Source organism: Canis aureus, chromosome 15, assembly GCF_053574225.1.
Source record: "Canis aureus isolate CA01 chromosome 15, VMU_Caureus_v.1.0, whole genome shotgun sequence".
In the NCBI taxonomy this organism is placed as follows: Eukaryota; Metazoa; Chordata; class Mammalia; order Carnivora; family Canidae; genus Canis; species Canis aureus.
Window position 1 is genome coordinate 26,848,336 of NC_135625.1, and position 24,864 is coordinate 26,873,199.

General features: G+C 34.8%; 1 long non-coding RNA gene across 8 annotated transcripts in view; it reads left to right on the top strand.

The window, feature by feature from the left end:
- The first annotated feature begins 19,698 nt into the window (after positions 1-19,698).
- LOC144284421 (uncharacterized) overlaps positions 19,699-24,864 on the top strand; it is a 364,283-nt gene continuing 359,117 nt past the window's right edge. For 6 of the 8 annotated variants that reach the window (XR_013352769.1, XR_013352770.1, XR_013352772.1 and 3 more), the window contains exons 1-2: positions 19,699-19,874; positions 24,163-24,309. This is a non-coding gene — a long non-coding RNA (uncharacterized LOC144284421). Of the gene's footprint in view, positions 19,875-20,717; positions 20,790-21,735; positions 21,941-24,162; positions 24,310-24,864 lie in introns of all 8 variants that reach the window. The other 2 variants (XR_013352774.1, XR_013352775.1) reach the window with 2 other exon arrangements.

Below are 24,864 nucleotides of genomic sequence, written 5' to 3' on the forward strand. Positions count from 1 at the left end.
TGCTTATTCCTCCTCTCTCTCTCCCTCCCTCCTGCTTATGCACTAATAAATATTTTTTAAAAAGAAAAAATATAAAAATGTAACATATCTTCCAATATTGTATTTTGAATATAACTGTAATACTGTATTCCATAAAAATTTTATAACAACTGATACATTAATGTATAAAGGCTAGGCTACTGTGAAGCAATCACATTGTTTACAATAAGCTACCACAAAGCAGTCATATTGATGTTTCTTGATTATCAACACATAATTATAGCTATATATAAGTATGAATTTCTCTTTAACTTCATCATTTCATTTTTGATTTCTAGAGTTAGTAATATGTGTAATATCTACAGTGTTTCGTATAAGACAATATTGATGTAGGTACTGACACAATTCATCTTGTAAACAGATGACATAAACATACAGTATTGATAGAGTACTGCAAATGTATTTTTTCTTAAGATTATCTTAATAACACTTTCTTTAGCTTATTTTGTTATAAGAACACAGTATGTAATACATATAACATATGAAATATTTTTAATTGACTGTTTATGTTATTGATGGAGCTTCCAGTCAATGATAGGATAGTAATAGTTAAGTTTTGGGGGAGTCAAAAACTCTATTTGAATATTTGACTGTGTGGAGAGTTGGTGCCCCATCCCATGTGTTCTTCAAGGGTCAACTATACTACAGCAGTACTCTGTCCAATGAAGGTGATGTGAATCATAAGAGATTCATAATGCTTGATGCAGCCTTCCTACTGAATTCTCTAGAAACTGACCATGAGGTCCACCCTAGTATTTGCAAAACCTTCTAATTTTAAGACACTGCAGTGATAATAAGAGATTACTATCCTACTACTGTTATCAGAAAGACTCATAAAAATAAAACCTATTTTAGTTACAGGTATTAATTTTACCGTATGTCTGTTTATCAGAAGAAATTTTAGGTAAGAAGCCATAAAAAGAAAAATACTTACCAAGGTATCAGAATGCCTAGATTATTTAACACTTCTCTCAAATTTTTGAGTGACTTTGGATGATCCTTTAAGCTTTCTGGGCTTTAGTATTGGTCATTTATAAAATGAGAGATTGATAAACTGGATAAATCAGCTTTAAAATTCAATATATATGCTTTTTTTTATATGCTTTTAACATAATAGAAATTTTACATTTCTAGCATAAAACTCAATTATTTATGTTTTTACTAATGAATAAGGTTGTCTCTGAGTGTGTAGGATTCTTACTGAAGAGAATGAGTATAAAACCTTTAAAATTTTTTTCAAATTTTTTATTATTTGATTAGCTTACCATTTTCCAACAGGCTAGATCCCTTTCCTAAGGGTAAAGTTCAGTTCTCAGACAGATTTATGATTTCTGTAATTTGGACTCATAGAGATTACAGCTGCCAATGGAGAGTTGAGCAGAAATTGCTAATAATAAGCTCATATCTTGTTTTCAACTTCAGAGATTATTGGGCAAAGGAATACCCAGGTCAGGTGTTTGTTTCTGTACCGATGGAAGGGACTTTTCTTAATTAGTCTCCGGAGTATCTAGCACCTCATTTTGTTGGATATAGATTGTCAATAAAAAGGTTAAATCTGGGAGGGACATTTTGAGCTCTGATGGCTTAGCCTATTTAGAAATGCTTGACCTTACAGAGATGGATAGTAAAGCCAAAACTCTATATTCTTTTCTTTAAGGTAATTCTTTGAAATGGAAAACCTGAAGGCCTACATGCCAAAGAGCTATGGAGAGTGAAGAAAGAATATTTTAAACCCACCCTATCCATATACAGTGGCCCACTTTTTAAGTGCCAACTTATCTGTGGAAATGAGGGCTTCCAGTTTATAATACATCATTTCAGCATGCACAATAGAAACAGTGTGTTTTCCTTAGGAAGTGTTCCCTAGAAAGGTCCTTTCAATCGGAATATAAGTGTATCTCAATATAAAATTTGACTAGTCAATAGGAGGACAACTTTTGAAAGTAATTTGAACCACACCTTCCTCCCTTAAGATATTACTTCACTGAAACTTCACAATGCAAAGATTTGGTAAAAAGAAGCTAAGCTAGTTTTTCTGAATTATTTGAAAAAACAAAATGAATCTGTCATTGTCCCTGAAAGAATTGTGATTTTTTTTTTCCAGTAATTCTTTTCCCCACTCCAAAAACGTGCCTAACCCAGCATCTCCAGCTACTGCATACTTTACCTCATTATCTATGAGGTAAATTTGAGCTAGGAAAGATTTCAGATGATTTATATGTTAAGCAGAATTCTCTTGAAAACAAAAAATATAGAAAAAGTGTGTTAGGATTGTATAATAAAATCTTCAATATAAAATCCTGGGCCTTCTTTCGATGTGCACTAAATAACAGAGCTAGTAAATTAGTGGTTGAAATGTTTCTGTCAATAAAATTGATGTTATTTCATACTACTTGTAGGAGGCTCACCTCCTTTTACAAATCAGAGTAAGCAGTTAATTTGAACTTGTCAATGCAACAGAGTCTGTTGTAGTTCATTGATTCCTTTGATGATAGTAAAAGATACTTATATTTTTCATGGGTAGACATTTTGTATTTTAAGGCTATAGAAAAGCTCACATAAACCACATTTGTTTAGTTTGGTAGAAAGAAGCAAATATGTACAACTTTTTTATAGTCCAATTTTATAATAGAAATTTCTTTAAAACTTCAAAAAATAAATGTAAAACCATTATTTAAAAGTTGTTTACAAAGGTATAATTGGTTGAGGACATTTATCCAGATCTTACAAAGTTTTTTTTAACCTTGAAATCATCACAAAATATAATACAGCTTCAGAATCTAATGATTTTCTACTGAGCGTATTGCTGTGAGGGACAGAAAATGCATTCGTTCTGAATATTATCTTGGCTGCCTCACTGAGAAGTTGCAATATTGTTTGTTTGTCAAACAGCTTGAAAAGCTAGACAATGCTATTAGGAGTGGTATGGAAATAAAAGGTATAGAGATTATTCTTACCTGCTGCTTTGTTATTTGGTAAAGTCACAGCAGTAATGGTTTTCTTATCCTTTCATTCTTAATGAATTGCCATAATAAAATCTGCAGATTACTTTTTAAAAAATCATGTATTATCACAGCAGTGGAAGAAAATTCATTTCAGAAACACAACATCTAGTCATCTCTATGGAAGACATTTGTAAAATGATCTGAGAAATGACGAACTCTCTGTATATTAGACAAATGAATTTTATATATTCCTCATCTAACAATTCTTTCAGTGCTTCCTGCTTCCCTGTTTAAATGCAACTTTCTATAAATGATTTTGATGTCCTGTTCAATTGAATTGTTTATTTCTACTTCTTTGCATTTTTTTTTGTATTTCCTTATATAAAATAAAAATATTAAGATTGGGATTTTTTTTGGTTTAATAGGCAATTAATACAGTTACCTCTTATTTGGTTTATGGCTTAATGGGTCAAATGTGTAAAATCTTGTGAATGTAATTAGGCTGGGATATAATTCTGCTTTACTTTCTAATTATTTATTGATACCATCTCAATGTCTCATAATGGCACTTTCCAGCCAATTAAAAAAAAAAGACACAGGATTAGACTTCAAAACAGATACATGTAGGACTCTTTTGGCTAAGTTCAAGGAGAAGGAGAGAGAAGATAAATGTAATTTAAAAATTTTCAGTATTATAGTTCGATTGTATCAGATAAATTCCACTGTCCCACAGGAAAGGTTTGGGGTATAGGATGTAAAAATAAAATTGGCTGAAATGTCATTCAGAGCTATGACACATATGATGTGAGGCTCAATAATGCAGGACCAAGAGAATTTCGAGACATTAATTGGTTAATTTTAAGTTTCTGTGTTGCATTAATATTTCTCTAGGCCTGAGATATATCTATCCTCTCAACAGTGAAATCATCCCCAAATGATGCCAACATAATTAATGCAGACCTAGTTTACTCCACAGCCTTGTGCTAAGGGCAAAACTGGGGAAGAATACAAAAATACTTTCCCTTTCCTCACACATCACAGCATAACACCTTCACCTTCATATTCCAAAGGGAAAAACAATAGTAAGTTTTAGCAACAGAAAAGAAAATGAAACATGAGAGTATATAAAAACACATAAATATAGAAGTGAAATTCAAGCAACAGTTTCATTTTGTTTGATGACAGTGTGAATAATGTCTTTTCTCCCTCTAATGACAAAACTTGTTTTCCAAAATTGTAGAGATAAAATACTTTCTTATTCATGTCCCAGCAAGAGCTACCTGTATTACTGCAGAGTCTATCTTTCCAATCATAATGCTTCTTTTCCTGGTTCTGAATATGCTTTGTAGTGGGAGAAAGGACATTTAGGAATTGAGAATTGAGATCCAGTTACTCTTAGAATAGCATTCTAAAGAACACCTACTCAAGTCATCCACAAAGGGAGGCACATTCTCCTCACAGTTCCTAAAGAGAAAGTCTATGTTTTACTTTCAAGTATCTCCTTCAGTTTCATCCAGTTTATTTACAGTAAGTAGATCAGCAATATTGAACTGTATCCTACAGCCAACGAGACCTGTATGATACATCCAGAAGGTATTTCCTGAACAAGGGTGAAGACTGACCAAATAGGAGGTTGTCTGAAGTGAAATGCAGCATCAGGGAACCCATCTCTCCAACTTATGTTTTCCTGAAGAAGGGAGAGTAGTCATTTGACTCTTGAAATATGTGGCTCTTTCCATGTTCTCTTTTCCTCCAGAATTGGCTACACTCAATTGGGCTGAGCTCATCCTTCAGTTCAAAAGCCAGTAAGGTAAGCAAATCAGGCTAACCCATTTCTTTGCTTTCATTATTGTAGCTTCTGTGCCTCCCAAAGTATATGTTAATTCACAGTCCCATGGTCACCATGGTTTCAGTTTTGGTGCAGAAAGCAACAGGATTCTTATTTTTATTAGGTTTAGTCTGGGTTTCTATTGGCTTTATCATGGATCCCTGGGATGATGGGACAGGCTTATCTGCAATTTTCTCTCTTCCTTGTATTACTCCACTGCATAGAAAGTTTGAGGTTCACAGGGTGTCCGCTGAAGATAGCCATAAGTAGGTGTACAAGCATAGAAAGAACATTATAACTGAGGATAATTACTTCACTTGAGGATTGTTTTGCATTGGTGTGTTTGTCATAGTTGGTTATAAGTAACTTTTCTGCTGATGTAAATGAACTTATGCTAGAAATAATGGGATATAGGTTTTTAAAAACCAGCCTTTTAATCACACAGAAACAGTATGAGTCTTAGCGTTGTTTATCTAGTGAATAATGAAATTAAGTACATAATAGTGTAATTAATTCTAATATAGTTATTTGTTTACTTGCAAATGCCAATATATAACTGACTATAATAAATTGTGGTACTCTGGAAGCTCAATAAATGTTAAACTAGAAAATTTAAGAATAGGGTATCTGTTTGCATATATGTATGTGCTTGCAACTTGTATTAAATTAGTATGAGGACAGACATTATAGTATAATAATGTAGTTATTGATTTTTAAATGGTTTTAATACTGTAGGTCCATAGTCAAAAAAGTTAGGAATCTCAAACTATAAACATGTCCCTAATCCATTCTACTTATAGATATATTTAATGATTTTAAGAAACAATTTGACAAATAGTTAATTTCTAATAGTTTTCAAAAGATTGAGTTTGTGACCAAACATTTTCTAATTTGTCAATTAGCATTCTAAAAAGCTTGAGGTACTTTATTATTATTCATTACTATTTCCCATGTTGTTTATATATATTTTGCCTTCTCAAATGCCAGTTTTAAAATAAATTTACTTAGCTCAGACTGAAAAATATTATAAATTAATCAACAGTCTCACATTAAAGAACTTTGTCTTCTTTCACCACCTTGTTTGATTTTCTAACTTTTGAGTCTTTAAAAATTTTATATACAATTTGCATTAATTTTATTGGTATAGTATTCTATGTATACTAATCTTATTTTTACCCAATTTGATTGTCAGCAAAGGGAGTTGTTATTAGTGCATTTTTAGGATCAACTTAGCATTTACATGTCTCAAAAAACAAAACCATGAAGTTATGGGTATATGCCAAGGAAAGGAAAAGACAGTGATAACCAAAACAACAAAGTAAACAGAAGTTTGTAGAATTGAGAATTAAACTTACATTGAAGCTTGTGGACATCCAATGTAAAAGGGGACACATGATCATTTGTTTTGCTCTTGCCAAACAATAAAGAACTTACTTGTTCAAAAGGTAAAAAACAAACAAAAAAACACACATTACTTTGATGCTGATTTCTAAAAAGATACTATTTGCCAAAATTTTAAAATTTTCTGTAAAAGCATATCTCTCATATATTGACAATCCGCAACAGCTAGGAATGAATTGTAACAGCATAATTATGTACTATATACATTTCTGAGGTTAATTAACTTAGGAATCATTCTTTCTTATCTTTCATACTTCATATCACTTAATTCACCAAATACTATTCCAAATACTTCTCAAACTGTTTTCTATCATATTGCCACATCATTATCTTTCAACTTATTGTCACTCTAAGTATTTCTTTTCTACCTACTGTCCTCTCCGATTTATTCTTCCCATTGCAACCAAAGTGAATTTTCTTAATCTATAAATCTGAAAATAGTTTCTCTTATACTCATTTTTTTACCTATTGTAGTTAACAAAAATCTGAATTCATTGATCTAACATACAGAATACTATCAATATTTACTCTTTGATGGCTTCACTTCTCAGTTTTGAGTATAGATGCAACCTAATTTACTAAACTTCTTAAAGTTCCTCATGACTCTTCATATTCCTAATTCCTATATTTGAATCTTTTCCATTTTATCTTTTATGGTTACATCCTCCTAAAATAGTCTACTATCTCTTACTAAGAGTTTCCTTGTAGAGAACTATCCTTGTTAAAAGGTAGACGTCCCATCTATGTGCTATTCTAGTGCTATGTACTTATCCCTAAAACTGCACTAATTGCAATTGCCACATTAATGCCTGTTTCCGCTAATACACTATAAACTCCTGGTGAAACACTGAATGTTTACTATTGTTTATTGGAACTAGGAAGGTCTTTGAATCACAGTCAGATTGTGTAGGTTCATATCCTACCTGAAGAGCTGTTCAGAGCTATATGATTGTGATCAAGTTCCTCTTTTTATGACTCAATATTATCATCTGTTGAATGGAAATAATGTTTACTTCTTAAGGGGTTTGGGAAGTTCACATAAATTAAAACATGGTGTTTATAACATGTGTTTAGCACATAGTAAATTCAAGTGCTTATAAATGCTAGGTGTTTTATTATATTCTTAGTGCCTAGCACAGAGTACACAGTACATACGTAATTTATGAATATTGAATGAGGAATTATTCCCATTGTAAAGTATCTTGATTCTATTTGATACAGTTTGCAAGTTCTGAGAAGCTGAATAGATGGATTAATATGCCATTTAGATTACCTCTCTGCAATAGTTTTGTAAGGACAGACTTTTTTTTTGTTAAGGACTATAGAGCAGAAAATTAAAAATTTACGTAAGTGCTAAAAACTAGGTAATAAGTCTATTTAAAAATACACTGTTTCAACAAAATCAGTAATATATAAAATACTTTTGGTAGACTTTGCCAATAAATTGATAATTATACATTAGGATACAGTTGATTTGATATCATAATAGATATAAATGTTCTTTCTTTCCATTGCACTAGGAATGGTGAATAGTGATACTGTATACTTCTTTGTTCTAGATATTGGAATTGCAGTAGGAAATATTTATTCAATTAATACTTGTAATTACCATTTTAACTTAAAAGGATTTTCATCAAATTTGGGAACTTTTTAGCTATTATTCTTTTAGATATTTTTCTGCTCCTCTCTCTCTCCCCCTCTTCTTGTCTCTCATTACACTTATGCTGTTGATTTTAGCCATTCTGACCGGTGTGAGGTGATATCTTATTGTGGGTTTGATTTGCATTTCCCTGATGAGTGATATTGAGCATCTTTTCATGTGTTTGTTAGTCATCTGCATGTTTTCTTTGGAAAAATGTCCATTCATGTCTTATTCCCATTTTTAAACTGGATTATTGTCTTTTGGGTGTTAAGTTTTAAGAGTTCTTTACATAATTTGGATACTAACCCCTTATCAGATATGTCATTTGCAAATATCTTCTCCCATTCTGTAGGCTGCCTTTTAGTTTTGTTGTTTCCTTTGTTATTTAGTTCTTTTATAATCTTTTAGTGATTATTTTCTATTTGGTGAGACATTGTTCTCATTCTTTAATTCTCTAGGCATATATTCTTTAGTTCTTTCAACAATTTACAAGTGCTGATTTAAAGTTTTGTGAGTCTAACATCTGGGCTTCCTCAGAGAGTTTCTATTGACTGTGTTATTTCCTGTGTATGAGTCGTAATTTCCTACTTTTCTGTGTGTGTCTTACAATATTTTGTTGAAACTGGACATTTTATAATGTGACAGTTGCGGAAATAAAATTCCCCACTTTCCCCAGATGTTGTTGTTATTTGTTGCTTTGTTTTCTGTTTGCTGAATAACTTTCTTATAATAATCCTGCAGAGTCTATATACTCTGTCATGTACAGCTACTGAAGTCATGGCTCATTTTCGCTTACTGGTCAGAAATTATTGATTTTCCCTAAAATTTCCTTGAAGAAATAAGTCCCAACGCTTTTCAAAGGGGCTTAGTGTATTTTGAAGCATGCCTTCAACATTCAAGTACTTTGAAACTAGTGATTAGCCTTCATTTCCTGCTTGTTCAGGGTTTTAAGTTCAGTCACAGGTGAGAAATTAGAGCCTACTCAGGTCTTCCCAAGCCTGCACACACCCCTGCACATGCATGGGGGTTTCTAGATTCCCAGTATGTTGGAGCTCTTCAAAGTCAACTGTGGAATTTCATTTTCAAGATCATCCTTTTACCTTTTAGATTAGCCTCTTTTTTGCCTCAACCATTACCACTCCCAAAGCAGTTGTGATGGTAAACAATTGTTTTCAACAAATGTCTTGGAAACAGGCTTTCCTAGTGAATGTACTCTTAGCAGGTCAAATAATGAGAAGTGCTGTTAAGGTTTTGCAGGGAGCTACTAGACAGATGAAATATATGGGGCTGGGCTTTCTGAAGAGCTTCAAATCTCTTTGGCTGCTAGGCTGCTTTTTTCATTGTTGTCTTAACTGCAAATCTGTTGCTTTCAAAGTTTTGTGGAGCTGAGTGGAGAGGGATAGAGAGAGGGCAAGTCAGACTGCCACAGGGCTCTGCTGTTACTATTTAACTCATTGTCTTGAATAAATGCTCCTGAGATTGTTGGAGGTCTTTGGTTCATTTTTGGAGTTTTGAAAAACTTAATTTTGGTAATCTTTACTAGTGTTCTCATTGTTTCAATGGAACAGCAGATTCTGGAAGTCATAAGGACTCTGACATCTGAAAATTATCCCCTTCTAATTGTGTTTCATAATTTTTTTTTCACCTTTCTACTGGGACATGGCACTAGTGCTGAACCTATAAACTTTTGGAAGCAGGTACTTGGTCACTTACTGAAGGTGATCTTCTCTATTCCTGGATAATCTTTCTTTTAAACTCTATCCTCAAATAGCTCAGCTCTTATCAGTGTTCTGAAGTCCTCAGAGATCTGTAGGTGTTTTAATTTGAGCTAGTTTTTTTCTCCCCTAATATGCAGAACAAAGCCCTGGGATATTTTCTCGAGTGGCCTTGTTTAATTTCATCTGGAGTCATTTGGTGCTGATACAGAGCTTTTCAAAATCTGGGTCAATATGTTTAGCTTTTCTAACAAAATCAGTCTTTCTGAATTCTTTTATGGTTACAAGGATTTAAAAGATATTATATATTGCATAGTAATAAATATATTCTTGGAATAAGTCTATTTAAGAAGGCTCATGTGTTTACCAAGGATTTCTCCAACGTTTTCCATCGCAACCTTGCAACCTTAAGTTCGAGTAACTACAATATTATCATCATAGTTCAATAATGAATGGCAGCAGATCTTTTTCGTGGAACACTCTTTCAGAGCAGTAATTATTGGAATGCAGGCATGTGAGAGTCATTTGTATTTAAAAATGGAAAAGTATGATTTAGTAGTTCAGTGATTGTTTAAAGCAGGGTAAGCATCACCATGAAACAGATGAATAATATCAAGTGAATAAAAGCATCAACTCTCAGTTGACTTCATAATCTGATTTAGCTTATCTTTTTTTGTAGAGTGAACTCATGGGGTGAGATACATATTTGTTTTACTATGCCATATTTTTGCATGTTCAGTTAAAACACAACACATATGCTAGTGGGCAATTCTCAGAGTTCTTTAACCAACGGAAACTCTTCTGATAAAGGTTTCTACATCAAGGCTAAGTCACTCACTCAATTCTTTCTCAATTACTTTCTTGGCAAGACAAATATGTTTTTGCATGCAAAAACTGGTGTTGTATTTAATTATCTCTGCAGATACAATACATCAATACAATTTTAATTAAGTTCTTCGTGTATCTTGGAAGTAATCTGTTCAGATGACTCTTGGAACTTTTAGGTAACAAAGATACCTCCAGGCAATGTTTCAGATTTCTTTTTCCTTCTTTCTTTTTCTCTTTAGTCAAACAGAATGCTGTAGCTCTTTTGATGATGCAGTGATTCTATTTTATACAAAAACTGCATATATCCCCACATACCTATAACAACGTTATCTATATTTAAGAACTACTTTTTCAATTTTAGAATAATAAATTTCAAATAAAAATTCAGCATTACAATTATTCTAATTCACCCATACTCTTGGTCATATTTGTTTCTGTAATGTGTATGCAAATCTACTAGCATTTAGGCATGATTTGCAACCATAGAACATAGTATAATGACTGGAGAATAACTCAGAATCATGATTTTGTCATTTTAGGATAACATTATTATAAAAATATAAGGAGTTAACTCCTTTTATAATCATAATATCAAGCTAAATAGCATGTTAAAGTACTTTAGAAACTCTCAAGCACAATTCAAATACTAGGTAAAATGACTAACTTTAATACTAAACGCAGTATTCTTACTAAAACGAATAGGTTTTTATGCAGAAAAATGGTGTAATTTTGAACAGATACCTATAATAACAATAGTATAAATTTTAGAAAATAAAGTAAGATTTTATTTTGAGATAAGGTGAAAGAAGATAAGTATTGCATTGTGTTAAGAATAGATAAAGTTCCCAAATATATGACTTCTTGAAAAATGAATTACTCAAAATAATCATTAAGGTAATGAAATTTTCATTAAAAATACATTTGTCAATATACATATTAATTGCATATATTTTTGTTCATTTTCAAAGAGAAGAATTGTTGCTAATCACTGCTTTTAGGGAGAAAATGAGAATTTGTTTTGGTTCCTTAAAATATCCTAGAAAAAAATAAAAGCTTGGGTAAGTATCAGTACAACATGAAAGTTAAACTATTGCCAAAGAAATGATCATTTCAGGAACAAACTGATAATTTAAGCTCATATATTTCACAAGATGATCAATAGCTTTCTTAAAAGTTATCATATCTTTACTACTAACATTATACTATTATTATGAAGTCTCAGCTGAATATATATTTCTATTTCTTAGATTTCATTATCTTTCTTTTTAAAAAAATAAAAAAAAAAAAGATTTTATTTATTTATTTGTGAGAGACACAGAGAAAGAGGCAGAGACACAGGCAGAGGGAGAAGCAGGCTCCATGCAGGGAGCCTGATGTGAAACTTGATCCCAGTCACACCCTGGGCCAAAGGCTGGCGCTAAACCGCTGAGATACCCAGGGATCCCCTCATTTTCTTTCAGAAAAGCTACAACTAACCTAATCTTTTTGTCTATTCTGACCTCATCTTTCAAAACACATGTGAAAACTGCTTATCTTACCCCCATTGAAAAAAGCTCCTGCTTTGGAAATGGAAAGCTCTAACTTGGGAAAATTGGTTAGAAAACTTAGGTAAGTACATATTGTTGACTGCCATTCTCTTCTTGACGTACCACTGTGATTTTTGATGAAATTTACTAAACATGCCTAGAAGGTAAGAAAAAAGGATGATTGTCCTATGTGCCAGAATTCTATATTCTGGTCCTAGCCTCATTCACTTAACCCAAACCAAATATATCACTAATGCAACTAATGCCTTAGGTACCAAACTTCCTCACAGTCTCTATATCATGTTGGGAGTGGAGATATTTGTGTACAGATCAGGAGTTTGGGGGGAGAGGGGAGGGGAATTGAAATAGCAACAGTAGTCATAGTTGAATTTCATATAGCTTAGTTTTAGGAAGTGTACGAACATATGATCATGTGAAAACATTGCTAGGATCTCTCCAAGGACTTGAAATAGGCCTGTCCAAGAGAAACTTATGGTAACTGTATGGTAAATCTTCTATAAATTACAGAATTAAAAATGAGGAGCTTTAAAAACAGAGCTGATTTATATTGAAATCCCCAATGCCAACATGGTAACAGAATTCCTCATACAACCTCTGAGGTAGAATTCAAGATAATTTGAGATTCTATTTGTAATTAGTTCAATCTATTTGTTACATTATTAGTAGTCATGCATTAATGCCAATATATCAGTGCTGTTAATACCCTTAGTATAATACTACAGTAATACAGTATCATTAATATTTGTGTGCTGATAATATTTGTATTATTAGTGCCATTCACACACGGGTATTCCTTGCAAAAGAACAGTTCTGGAGTAAACTATGTTACCAAACTGCAAGTATTTTCTTCTGTGAATCAAGATTAACAGGTATTTTCTTAAACATCCTGCCTGAAGGAGTTCAGAGAGATATTTTCCAAACTTTCATCAATACTATATGGGCTGCATTTTCATCTCCAAAAAAACTATGGGACAATGTGTTTAAATGGGTACATTTGCATATACTACAGGCTGAACTCCCTCATAAGAAAAGTGAAATGGTTGAATGGACAGTACTATAGCATGCTAGAAAAACTGCAGACTTTGGAACAAAGGAAACATTAATTCAAATTCCATTGTGAATTAGAAATTTTCCATGTGCTAGCTATAAGTAGTTGCTCTTGGGAAAATGAAGAAAATAATGCCACCTTACAGCTTTATTCAGAGGGAGGGAGGCTAAAAAAGGTAATGCTTGTAAAGCACCTAGCTCAATGTCACAGAATGGATGGAAAATAAATATAACTTCCCTTTGCTATCTTCACATTAGCAGATAAAACCCCTGAACATTATCTTTGTAATCCACAAATAATTTAAATGTATGGTGCCTGAAGATTTTAATTCACTCAGTCTTTAGTGATTTCTTTCTCTTTCATTAAGTTGAAAAAAGCAATAATACAAAACACCATGCTATTTTAAAGTAAACAAAATTGCAGATATCAAAAGGGAAACATTCTTCTGATGTACTGTGAATTAAGTTGCTACCCAGGTAGTAGTGAGTTTGCATTCGGAAAATAACATTTTGAAAAATTCGAAGCTAATCCTTAGGAGGAGAAAAAAAATCAGAGATATTTCTGTTACCCTTCATATGAGACAGGAAACCATGTGGAAGAAGTAAGGTAAACACTAGTTCAATAGCTCAAATCTTAGAAATAAAATGTGCTGATAGAAATGACACCTATGGGAGTTAATGAAACACTAGAACACCTTTATTGTGGAAAACTCTAGAAAAGAAATGGAATTGAATATCATACTTGTAACATCAAAATGTAATTTTCAAAGTAGTCATCAAATCACATACTTGAATTTTGTCTTTAAATTTTGACAAGATCATAGCACAAAATTCTCAGAAAAAAATTTCACACAGTTCTTATCAGCATATAGACACTGTTCTTAAAATAGGAGATCCCAAATCAGCCCAACTGAACATACTAGCAGATTGTTTAACTTCAAATACTGATTGAGAATGATTGTTACAGTGGACCTTTGAAAGTTTCCCAAGACAGAACCTCAAATACTACGCAGTATTCCCCAAGAAGATTGATGGAAACATTTACTGACATCCTATAAACTTTTTTATTTGTCTCTGTAAATATCAGAAAAAAATGACAAGTTCATTATTAATTGGAACCATTGCAGAATTTAAAATTTCATTGCTTTAACCAAAAAACGTATTCTGCCTAAACATGATCACTTTCTTAGACTTTTTAACTTTCACTTATTTCAGTAATCACTACTAGGAAGGAACTGACATTTTTTAAAACTTTCAAAATTTTAAAATTATTTGAGAAAGAGAGAGAGAGGGTGAGGGTGAGAGAGAGAGAGAGAGAGAGAGAAAGAGAACAGGTGTAGGTGCTGCGGGAAGGGGCACAGGGAGAGGGAGAGAAAATCTTAAGCAGGTTCCACACTCAGTGTGAAGCCTGGTGTGGGGCTCAGTCTCACGATCCTGAGATCATGACCTGAGCTCAAAACATGAGTCAGATGCTTAACCAACTGAGCCACTCAGGTGCCCCACATTTTTTTTTAAGCACAAGGACACACATTTTATACAAAGAGCAAATGTTTTTAATTACATTTTTTTTTTCACAAAAGTTACTGCATTGGTACAAAGAGTAAATATATGGCCCAAGCAAGATGAAAGTACAGGTGACTTTTGGGTTAACATTGTAGCCAAAGGTCTATATAGTACATGAGATTTAAATCTGAACTTTATCTCAGTTCTACATGACTGCATATCATAGGCCTTTAGATTTTCTTTCTAGGAGGTAAAATCATAAATAATATACCACTATTTACTTTTAGTTTAATGGCAACATACTGGTAAAATTCAATGGAATAATGATCAGCACATTTGCAAATTTAGAGTCAAAGCATTTATTTGTACAGGTCAAAATTCCCTAAGAAACTAACAAACTATATATAATTGCTATTATGTTTTATTTTCACACAACTAAGAGTACCCTTTTATTACTTTTTTCTCAAATTGCTTAAAGAAAATGTTATCCTCAATTTGAAATAAAACATTGTTACAGAAAATAAGGGGGCTGTGATTTAACCCACAGTATCCCTCCAGTGTGCTAGCGCTTCCACTTTGGCAATCTAAAAACAAGATTGTTTTTTTAAACATAAGATTCTGAGAGGGCCATACTGTTTTAGTTTTATTCTCCATTTTGTTTTGTTTTATTTTTATTTTATATTTTATTAATTTAATATTATTTTATTTTATGTTTGGAGATGAAAATTGCTACTTGGTCATACCCTTTAAAGACAAGCTTTCTGCCAAGGCAATTGTTGCATCATTTCAATGTCTTGATTATTGGATATATTCCTGCTGTCACTGTGCTTGTCTCGATTATATCCATTGCTATAGTTATTCTGATTTCATTGTACCTTACTTCTAATAACTGATTTGTTTTCATCCTGTAGTTGTATTTTTTCTTCAAAATTTGTATGTTTTTTTTTCTTTTTCCATTATCTATCCATCCATTTCCTAACCATCCTCAATCTGTGAATCTTGGGGTTTCCTGGTCTTCTTCCTATTGTTTTGAATCATAATTAATTGCAAAATGGATTACCAGGTTACCAAAATAATTTATTAGAAATTCATTTTATACTCTTTAACAGTATGATACCAATTAAAATACTCTTGATATAATTTACGGTTGGTTTTGCTGCCAGATTCTAAAATTATAAAATACTCAGAATTCAATATACAACTGTGAAGATTTCTGTAGCAGTCTATATGGCATATATTTTTATTGATTATAATAATATAGGATATCTCTAAGGGCTACAATTAGTAGCCTATATCTGTTACCTATATCTGTTCTAACAGCTATATCTGTTCTAAGATATACAGTTTGAAGTTACAAAGAAATAATGACTGTGAATATCTCTTTCAAAGATCAGGGTTTACTGAGGATTCAGTAAGGTAATGTCAAGCACAGCTCCCCTTTCATTCTCTTACTTCACTCCAGTTAAGCTTTTGCTTCTTCAAAATAAAAAATGCTCTTAGCATTAATATCTGTGACCTTCATATTGTTAAGTCCAATGTTATGTGCAGTCTTCCTTACTTAACTGAAACATTTGGCAGAACTGGTTATTCCCTGTTCCTAATACTCTTCCATTTTTTGTCTCCCTGGACACCACACTTACTTTGCTTTTTCCCTTTTCAATAGTCTCAGTTGTTGATTTCTCCTTTTGCCCCTGATCTGTTCAAGTCACAGTGCCTCAGACCTCAATTCATGAGTCTTTCCTCCCCACCTTCTCCTCTTCCCTCTCCTGTCCTTCTCTCGTTTCTCTATTCACATGTATCCCCTTGGTGATCTTATGTAATCTTGTGGTTGCACATATCAGTTATGTGTAGGTGACTCTCAAATTCATGTGTTTAACCCAGATTATTCCCTTGAAATGCAGACTCCTAAATCCAACTGACAAGTTACCATCTTCAGCTTGATGTCTAATAGAAACTTGACACTTAATATTGCTAAATAGAATTCCTGAGCTTTCTTTCTTTTTTTAAAGATTTTATTTATTTGAGAGAGAGAGAGAGAGAGCGCGCGCGCAAGAGCACAAGCAGGTGGAGGGGCAGTAGGAGAAGGAGAAGGAGAAGCCAGCTCCCTGCTGAGCATGGACCCTGGGATCATGACCTGAGCTGAAAGCAGATGCTTAACCAAGTGAGCCACCCAGGTGCCCCCTGAACTTTCTCTTAAAGCTCTTTCCCCCTAGAGACTTCTTTACCTCCAGAAAATCCAATCTTTCTATTTTGGGGGGCCAAAAACTTTGGAGTCATACTGGATTCCTGTCTTTTTGTCACACCCATTATGATGTGCCAGGAAACCTGCTGACTCCAGAATGTGACTACTTCTCATCACCTGTATGGACTCATGTTGTCCTGATCTGAACAACCATCATCTCCTACTTGAATCACTGGGCTTTCTAATTCTGCCCTGTTATCCTACAATCTGTTCTTAACACATAAGCAGGAATGCTTTTCTAAAGTAAAGTTAGATTTCATGCTAATTCAGTGCTTGGTGTCATGCAGTAGCTCACATTTTACTCAATGTAAAAGTGAAATTTTTTCTGTGGCCTGCAAGACTTCACACAATTTTATCCTTGCTGCCTCTCAGCATAGCTGTTTTCAACTGGGGGTGATTTTGTCCCTCAGGGGACATCTGGCATTTTCTAATGATCACTGCTTGTTGAGGGGGATGTAACTATTATCTAGTGTATGGAAACCAGGGATTTTACTAAATTATCTTAAAATTACAAGATACTCTTTGGGCTATTCATGTACAAAGAAATATTGGGTATAAAATATCAGCATTTGAAAACCAGATTTAGACCCTCATTTCCAAATGTCCTTCTCTTAACTCCAACATTGGCATTCTTGTTGACCTTTGGAAACAAGGCTTTGGAGACCTTACAGCCCTTTCACATTCTGGAATATCTGCCTCCTAGAAATTTACATGGTTTAAAAAAAAAAAAAAAAAGAAATTTACATGGTTTGCTCCTTTGCTTCCACCCATCTCTGTTCAAATGTGTGTGTCACTGAGATACTCTCTGATCACACGATATGAACTACAATGCCCTGGCATTCCTTCTTCCCTAAGCAGTTTTCTTTAGGACTCACTACCATCTGATATTCTCTGAATTATATTTTTGTTTATTGTCTGTTTCTCCTCCTTAGGATGTACACTCTGATCAAGTAGGTGTCTTATCTGTTTTTCTCTTTTCTTTTTTTCTTTTCTGTTCTTTCTTTCTTTCTTTTTTTTTTTTTTTTTTTTACTGCTTTTTCCCTCTAGAGCAATGGGTGGCACATCGAAGAAGACTTAATAAATATTTGTAGAAATATCATAATGTAATACAATAAAGTGGAGGACATCGGCAGGGTCTTCTGATAACACGGGAGGTGAATACTGAACCCAGCCATTGTCTGAATCAATCTGAGAACAGAAGGGTAAGTCTGAGCTATTTGGTGAAAAGGGTGGTGCTTGCCTCTTGTGTGTTTCAGATAGAGGGCATTAATGTGCTCAGAGGCCCTGGAGTTAGAGGAAGTGTGTTCCCTTGGAGAAATCACAGGAGTAAAGCCTCAGAGTGCACACAGTAAAATAATGACAAAGACATCAATCATACCACGAAAGAAATCAAGTGAGAGAGTTAAGCAGTTAAAGGAACATGCATGGTATCCTGAGTTCCTAGTAGTTTGAGCATTCCTTGCATGCAGTGGGAATAAGAAAATCAGCCAAGCAAACATTTAAGCCAAGGAATAACCTTAACACATCTGAAGTTCTGAGTGGCCAGAACTGCTGTGAAGTGGAAGCTGAGCTGGAGGACAGGCTGTTTTGAAAGGAAGATGGATGAGGGGACAGCACTAATACTTAGAAAGAGATGATTATGTTTTTAAATATTTTATTTCTATACAAATTCACATTTTAAAGGTTTTATAAAATAGACCTATAGTACTTTTAATATGAAAAGAGTGCTTTAGATTTAAGTAATGCATAGGTTTAACAAAAAGTTTCTAGAAATAAGGAAACTATAAAAATAGTGCTACATGACAATCTTAGTGGAATAATACTAAAATACTAAAATATATTTTCTTTGAAATTAGATACTCTCATTAGTCACCGATTTAAAGAAAGTCAAGGCCTCCTATAGCATTTCTTGTGGGGGGAGTTTCCTCACTTTACATTTGCTTTCATTGGCTTCTTTGCTGATTGATGCGGATGTGTGAGTGTGTGCAACAAGAGAAAGGGAAAGAAAGCAAGAGGAGATTTTCTGCTTTGGATTAAAATGATTTTTCTCCTATTCTTATTTCATTGGTTCCTATGCCGCTCGTATCACTTTGGTGCTTAAAATAATAATAATAAACTCACCATTCTGCGCTTCCAGGGAGGAGTCCATATGGTGTTGTCCTGGATTCCTGTGGTAATTTAAAGGAAAACTTTTAACGTGGAGAGCCCTTGAAGTCCTGCAAATGATGAAGAAGAATATCTTCAAATTTCTTGTATTTAGATTTAGAATCCATTTAGATGGTATCTACCTTGACCTCCAAATGGAACAGTACATCTACAAAAAGAAAAACAGTGGCCTTCCACATCATAAATCTGAAGAGAGAGAACCTGGGGGAAGCGTCTGCGGGGAGCTTGCAACATTGCTGCCATTGAAAACCCGGTTGAGGGGATCTCTGGGTGGCTCAGCGGTTCAGCGCCTGCCTTTGGCCAAGGGCGCGGTCCTGGAGTCCCGGGATCGAGTCCCACGTCGGGCTCCCTGCATGGAGCCTGCCTCTCTCTCTCTCTCTGTCTCTCATGAATAAATAAATAAAATCTTAAAGAAAAGAAAATCCAGTTGATGTCAGGGTCCTATGCTTCAGCAGTTCTGGCCAGTGAGCCGCGCCGCAGTTTGCTGCTTCACAGCGGCCAGCCCTATTTCTGGAACCTTCGCTAACCAGACCCAGGCAGCCCGATGGGAGCCGAGACTTCTGGTGGTTACTCATCCCAGGGCTGACCACCAGCTTCTCAGACGTCATACGTTAACCTGGCTGTCCTCGCTCGGAGTAAGGCCAACTCCGCTCTCCGCTGCGTGGACACGGCCGCCCCCGGCCACGGCCGCCGCGGCCACCGCGGCCACCGCGGCCACCACAGGCGAGCGGGCTCCGCGGTGCGACGTGCTGAGCGCAGGGAGTTTCTGCGCAGGCGCGCTCCAATTCTCACAAATACCCGCGAGAGGTCACGCCTCGTCTCTACTGCAGCCCCCTGAAGACCTTGAGGAGGAGGACCTGGCACCTGAGGAGAAGGCTGTGTGTGACCAGGGAGGAGCTTCGGGGTGGACGGACTGCGCCGCTTCCCGGGGCTAATGCTCCTCAGCCTGAGGTTGCGGACTGGCCCTCCAGGTAGGCGGTTACCCTCCGTGCCCTGCTCAGTAGGGCCTGCTCGGGGCTGTGACTGACGACGAGCAGCCTCTGAGGATCTGAAGCTCTTCTTCCACAGACTCTTAAACAGAAAAAGGAAAGAAGCTGGCGGAAAAGAAGCTGTTTCTTTTTTCTTTCTTTCCTTTTTTTTTTTTTTTTTTTATAGATTTATTAATTCATGAGAGACACACACAGAGAGGCAGAGGGAGAAGCAGGCTCCTCGCGGGAAGCCTGATGCGGGACTTGATCCCAGGACCCGGGGATCACACCCAGAGCTGAAGGCAGATGCTCTACTGCTGAGCTACCCAGGAATCCCATAGGCTGTTTCTAAAGCACACACTCGTTCAAACAATATGACCCTTTTAGCAACTTTTGATAGTCTATATGAATCGCCACAGAAACCTCTTTCCCAAACTCCCAGTTATCAGGCCACTTTTTTTTTTTTTTTTTTTTTAAAGATTTATTTATTAGAGCACAAGCAAGCAGAGCAGCAGGCAGAGGCACAGTTGGAGAAGCCGACTCTTCACTGAGCAGGGAAACCGACACATGGGGCTCCACCCCAGGACCCCGGGTCACGACCCGAGCCAAAGGCAATGATGTTTAACCATTTGAGCCACCTGTGCGCCTCCATCAGGCCACTTCTTAGTGAACTAGTTTTTTAGTTGTTAAATCCTTCAGGTTAGGAAAAAAAAAAAAAAAAGTCTCCCTCAGCATTTAGATTTAGAATTTTAGTCATAGCATTTATTAATACTTGAAATGATTGCATGTATTTGTTTATTTTATTGCTTGGTAGTTAGGTTTCGGCTCATCTGTCTCCCTTTCTAGAATAAAAGCTGCTTGAGTCTTTGTCTTATCCTTGTACATGGAAGAGCGCCTAGTACAAAGTGCCTGTTCCAAGTGAGTAAGTTTCGGCTGTGACTGAATTATTCTTTTGATGTTGGAAAATTGCCTTTGAAAAATATACTTTGTTTTGAAGCAAAGCTAGGAGTTTATTATTTGGGCCTCAAAGTGTAGAAAAGTAATAGTAACCGCCAGAAAAGAGATTCCCCAAAGAATATAAATTAAGGCAGTGCTTTCTACTTACATGTGAAAACTTAGGAAGCATTTTCAGGGTTTCAGCTACTCTATTTGACAAACTCTGTTAAGTACTCTTCCCCCATTAAGCAAACCTGGTAACCACTATAACTCAATATGCTCATCTATTAAATAAAGGGATTGAATTAGATGATCTTACTGCTCTAAAATTTTATCCTTGTAGGACCAGCTGGACAATAATCTGAGCTTGCAATCATGTATTTATGTTCTTGTTCAACTTTTCTCTTTAGGTTTATGACTTTGGGCCCAGTGTCTTTATTTGGGAGGGGGGTCATTAATTCCCTCATGTAAAGTGTGAGAGGGTTTAAATAGATGATTCATTTCAAATATCTATGAAATTCTGTAACATTTATATTTCTTGAGTTCTAGCAGGTTTAAAGCTACAAAAATTAATTAATTGCACCGTCTTGTATTTTAGTTTTTGTGGTCTGGAAAAGTTAGGGAGTTACAGAAAAAGAAAGCTTTTTCAATGCACGCGTTCTCAGGATCATTGTAAATGTGGTTCATGATTGCAGAAAAATGGTAGTTTATGAGGTAGAAGGGTGGTCTGACAATAAGTTTAATTCAGAAGCCTAGAAGCCCTAAAGATGTTGGAAACCAAAGATTAGTACTCTTAAACCTGGGGTTCTTTTGCTTCTGTTCCAGATACTCTGGCTTTCTCATTTTGACACAATTAACAAAAGCACTTGTATTGATTTTTTTTTTTTTTAGCACTTGTATTGATTTTTATTTGTCATATAAATTGCAGGAGTCAAGACTTGAGAAGTTTTGCTCTGAAAGCCAGGAATTTAATCCAGTGTAAAACCCTATTGATAAACTATTTAGAAAAGACGGTGACGGACACCAGGACTACTTTATTATAAGCCACAGATGGTTAATTTGATCTTGATTAATGTTATACTAGGACCAAAACCCACAAATCTTTATCAAGGAACCTTTGGGATTATGAGAAGGTATGGATCACAAAAACTTTTGAAAACTCAAAGCTCTAAGTTATTATTGTTGAAACACAAAAATAAGAAGGTTAGCACGTATTTACTTCCCAGTTACAACAAATTATTTCCTCATAGTATTTAAGACAAATTTATACTTCTATCTTGTCATTCTAAAGTTGAGTTTCTGGTTAAGTCTGTTCACCAAAATGGACAATGGACCTTTCTCTTACATTCAAAGGTCTGTTATTATAATGGCTATGGAAATATAAACTGGAAGATATGAAAGTTTATCATCAGAAACAGCATTTTAAAATAATGGCTTTCTATAAAAGCCTAGAAAACTGTTTTCATACTTTTGTATGTAATACCTGCCATTGAAATTGCTTATAATCTCAGAAATTGAGGTAACTAACTCACCAATTATTGTGTTGTTATCTTAGCTCTGGTAATCTAGTATAGGACTGTATAGAGTCCCTAAAATTAGGAACATAAATAAAGGCATCTCCCTTTAAAAAAAAAAAAAAACTGTCATTGAAGTAAGACAAGTAGCTCATGATTAAATTTAGAATATAATGCAGAATTTTGATTATCTGTAACACTCAATTTTAAGAACAGATTTTTGCATCAAAATAGCACAAAGAATGTGGACATAAAAAGTTGGAAGAAAGGTTGAAATTTTAAAAAGAAAAATTTGAATCTGAATACAGAGTCAAGACATGTTTTGTACTGGTTATGGTCCTCATAATTCTTTTTTTCTAAGAGTTGGAATAGTATTTATTTCTATAGAAATATTTTATTTTACTTTATTTTACTTTATTTTACTATTTTATTTTTTTTATTTTTTTAAATTTTATTTTAGGTTTTATTTATTTATTCATGAGATAGAGAGAGAGAGAGAGAGAGGCAGAGACACAAGAGGGAGAAGCAGGCTCCATGCGGGGAGCCTGATGTGGGACTTGATCCCAGGACTGCGGGATCACGCCCCGGGCTGACGGTGGCGCTAAACCGCTGAGCCACCCAGGCTGCCCTATAGAAATATTTTAAAATTTATTGAAATTAGAAATTCATATATTCCTCATTTTACCAGTGCTAAACAATATTTCCTTACATTATAATGTTAGAAATTGATCATTTATTAATGAATGTCTGTATAGCATAGTGCCAGAATACTTGGTAATTACAATGTTGATCCAAATACTGAATTCAGTATTTGAAGTTTATATGTTGTTACCAATAGTTTAACTGAACTATATTCTATCATTTAATTTTTCAAGTTTTGTATTTATAATGTTTTCCTCAGATCAATAAGGTCTTTAGTCCCAAGAAATCTTCTGTGGTATCTGTAAAGAATAAAGTGCTATATGGGGAAAAAAAAATGTAATGATTACAGTAAAATTATAGGTGTTACTTGCTTTTATTGCCCTCACCAGACACCATGAGAAAAATCACCAGCTATAGTTGCCTTCCTATCCTCAGAGGATTCCTCTAGGTTGTACCTCTCACCCTCAAATTTATAAATTTATTTTCATTCCTTGGTCCTCCTTTTCAATTCCTTTGTTTCACTGGTGATCTATTCTCTTTAACCCCTTTAGATTGCCTTGGATACTGGATTCCCTGGTTAGATACTTTCTCAGGTCGATCCTTTGCACAAGTACTCTATTGCTGATAGATGACATTTAAATCTGCCCCAGATTCTCTGGTTATTTCATCCCTGTTGATGGCATCACTTTTCTGGGAGGGAGCACCAAGCATTATTATGAATTATGCTTCCCATCAGTGATAAATTTAACCCTGAGTAAAGGTCAATAGAGAGAAAGCACATAGGTGTTAAGCATACATTTTGAAGAAATGGTGAATTTCATGTATTATTTTGTCCTTAAATAAATGTATCAGGAAAAGAAGGTAAAGTCAGTGTGTTTTTCATTGTTGATGACATAGTAAACTACTACTTGCTAGAGATTGTGTTATTTTCTTCATTTCATAATGAGCTGGACAGTCAAGGTTCAATCAAAGGAATAGAATGCTATGACTGATATGCATAGAAGACAATTTAAGAATTTGACCTTATGCTTTTGTGGAAGCTGCTTAAACAGTCTTTTAAAGCTAGTGTTTTGTGTTTGGTATTGGAGTTTAAAGTCAACGTGGCAAGTAGTCAGGAAGAGATGATATTACATAGGGTAGAGAATGGACAGGCAGAGACCCATGGGGACAAACTAAACCCTTGTCTTTTTTGCCTCTAGGTCTACACATTTGATGATGAGCATATCTTCTGGAAGAACATGGTGTTCTTCCACACAGGGCTCATAAGCACCCAGCCCAATGAGAATCCTGCAAGAGTCAGAAGAGCCATTGGAGCTGTGGACTGACTAGTGCCTCACACCACCCTGGTGAGTCAGCTGATAAGTGACAGTATGTGTAAGCTGCATCAGTGCTCGGTATTCTGAACTGATTTTTCAAGCATGAAGAACATAGCTACTGCTTTACTTCTGCCTACCAGCCTTGCATAAACTGTCTCTGGTGGCCTACATTAACTTGGAACTGTGCATGGGTACAATGTTGGGAAACATAATTCCAGTTTAGCTAAGTCAACAATACACATCCACCCAACTGCATACACAGTTTGCCATATAAATTTACATGGCCACAGACTGTGTATGATAATTTTTATTGTGCTCCCCATTCTTACCAATATTTGGTGTTATCCAGCTTTGGTTTTATATTTTTTGCTATTCTCTTCAGTGTAAAATTGTATCTCATTATTCATTTTGGTTTTGACTTGCGTTTTTCTAATTAGTGAGAAGTTGTATATGTATTCATATATTTACTCATCACCTGTATTTCTTCTGTAAAAATGCCTGCTTATATCTCTTGCCTCATCTTTTATTGGATGATCTGTTTATTGATATGGTGAAGAACTTCATGTATTCTTATAATTCTTTGTT